The sequence below is a fragment of the Bos javanicus genome, chromosome 22, assembly GCF_032452875.1.
Source record: "Bos javanicus breed banteng chromosome 22, ARS-OSU_banteng_1.0, whole genome shotgun sequence".
NCBI classification, from domain to species: domain Eukaryota; kingdom Metazoa; phylum Chordata; class Mammalia; order Artiodactyla; family Bovidae; genus Bos; species Bos javanicus.
The window spans coordinates 372016-372317 of NC_083889.1; positions in this window are offsets into that span (position 1 = coordinate 372016).

Below are 302 nucleotides of genomic sequence, written 5' to 3' on the forward strand. Positions count from 1 at the left end.
GAGTTTTCATTTAGGTGTAGAGAGTACTTACCAGATGGCTTCTCATTTGTTTGAAGGTGAAAATGTAATGAAGACTAAAGAACATTATGAAAAGACGTGAGGTTTGTCAGAAAAATAACCCAAAGACTGAAAATCTAACAAAATCCTAGGTTACAATGAAGTGGAAAATATCCTAAAGAGGACTGGGAAATTGATTTTACTCATATGCCAAAAGCAAATGGATATTCTTGCTTACAAGTTTGGGTGGATACCTTTACCGGATGGATGAGGCTTTTCCCTGTCGTAGTGAACAGGCTAAAGAA